Here is a 2517-nt window from a genome sequence, read left to right as displayed (position 1 = left end):
ATATATACTGTAGTATACATAATATATATTTATTTAAAGTATATATAAATTATATAATTTTATATAACTATATAATTAAAATATGATATTAATATACTGATTATAATATTATATCTTGATGTGGAAATTATAATATTATATAATATTATGCAACATATAATTATATCTTGCATTATATTATATTATATATTATATATATTAGAATTATATTATATATTATATATTATATTTTATATATACACCATAGTATATATATTATATATATTAATTATATAAAGTATATATAAATTATCTTATATAATTTTATATAATTTACATAACTATATAATTAAAATACAATATAAATATACTGATTATAATATTATGTCTTGATGTGGTAATTATAATAGTATATAATATTATGCAAGATATAATTGTATCTTATATTATATATTATATGTTATATTGCATATAAATATATATGTATAATCTCCATAGGTATATATAGAGTATATATATAGAGAGAGTATATATATATATATACTCTCTCTCTCTCTCTCTCTCTACATATATATACACACACATATATGGATATATACATATATATGTGTGTGTGTATATACTCTATATAGAGAGTATATAAATATACATATACATATATATAGTATATATAGTGTGTATATATATATATATAAAAATAGTATATTTCTCTATACTATGGTCACTAATCATTCAAAACCTCAATCCAAGCCAAACTTCTGCCACCACCAGCCCCTCCTCCCAGTAAAATCCTCCTCGAGGAACACTCAGGCCCCGAAGAGTAAATAATAATAAAAGAAATAAATAGAAAAGAAAGCTTTTGAGGGACGCGTTGTCAGGCGCAGAATGGCTTCGGTAACCACGAGTGTGGTTTGTGTTACAGATAAAGCAGAACTAAACTAATTAACAATTATTTTTCCCTCCCCTGGCTTTAAAACAACAGAAGAGCTCCTGCCTCTCCGTGTCAATTAGTCACCGCGTAGGAATAGAGGCTAATTAGGCTGCATTGATGGCTTGCCAAGGGGCAGCAAGATGGAAACCAGCTCCACCGGCCTCTCTTTGCGATTCTTTCGGCTGATCACGGGCTCATCCTGGAAACAAAAGATGCTGCCCGCAATGAAAAGCGAACACTTTGCACCTCCCGAGCTCCCCCGGAGCGATGGGTTTTGTTGCCGTGGGATTTAGGTGCTGAAAAAATCTCCCGGAGCAGTTAATTAGGGGGGAGATAAGAAAGGGTTTATTATGCCAAGGCTGAAGATGTTACAAGACTCGCGAGGTTACATTTTATAATACCATCCATCCAATCCCAGATGTGCCCACCCTGTGGCCTTTGCTCTGGACTGCCCCGGGTCCACCCCCTGAAAACGGGTCTGGGGTGTATTTTGGGACCCTCTCTTCATCCCATCTTCATCTTCTTCAGAGCATAAAGGGTACATAGTCACCCAGTTTTTGACCGTGTTCTGTGGTTTAGGCCCTGATATGCTGTTCTGCCAAGCAATCTAGGCCTTGCCTTGACAAAAGACTAAACATTTCTGCTGGATTCAGGGGTAGGACTGATATAGGGAGCATAGTATGGGGTAAGAGGGTGAAGGAATGTGTAAAATAAGGGTGCTAGAGGGAAAGGGACAAGGGACAAGGGAGGGAGGGTTGCTGCTTTTAAAATCTACTTATAAAACTTACAAGGTTTACCAATATTAGAAAAATAAAAAACCATTAGGGGCTTAAGGCATCAGTTTGTAGCAAAGCTCCTTCTGGAGGCTGGGAAGGGAGTCTTCAGCAAAGTGAGTCTTCTGCAAAGTGAGTCTTCTGCAAAGTGAGCCTTGTGCAAAGTGAGCATTCTGCACACGTGGCACTTTTCTCCTTGTTTTCTCTTTGCTGCTGCACCCTCAGGTTGCCCAGAGAGGTGGGAGATGCCACAGGCCTGAAAACATTCCAGGGTCAGCTTGGATGGGGCTCTGAGCCCCCTGATCTGGGTGAAGGTGTCCCTGCTCGTTGCAGTCGCTTGGACTGTGTGATATATAAATAACTGTGATTACATCAAAATAAAACAAACGGATTGTAAAACTTAATTACACCCCCATAAAGAAATAAAACAGACCCTCACAAGGTCAAGAGGCCTAAAACCTCCTTACTATCCTAAGAATAAAATATAGTAGAACTTTAAATCTTTAGGCACCTGTTCGTCCAAGAATGCATGAATTATACTGGTTGTAGAGATAACCCTTTTAGCTTTAGTTGTAAAAAACCCCATATATTAAATACTTAGCAAAATCCTGTAGAATGTATATGTATATGATATAATTAATATGCATGAAGCAGCTGAGATAAATATTAAATGTACCCTGTAGTAGGGGGGGTGCAGATTTGGGAAACTGGTCCCATTTCTGTCACCCAGCCAGCTGCTTGCTTTTACCATATAATAAACTATTATACGAAACTTATAGAAACTCTAGACTTTGTTTATCACAGACTGGATGACCTTTAAAGGTCCCTTCCAAG

The sequence above is a fragment of the Corapipo altera genome, unplaced genomic scaffold (genome assembly GCF_003945725.1).
Source record: "Corapipo altera isolate COAL_440 unplaced genomic scaffold, ASM394572v1 215, whole genome shotgun sequence".
Classification (NCBI taxonomy): Eukaryota; Metazoa; Chordata; class Aves; order Passeriformes; family Pipridae; genus Corapipo; species Corapipo altera.
Note: the sequence above shows the minus strand (reverse complement) of the source record.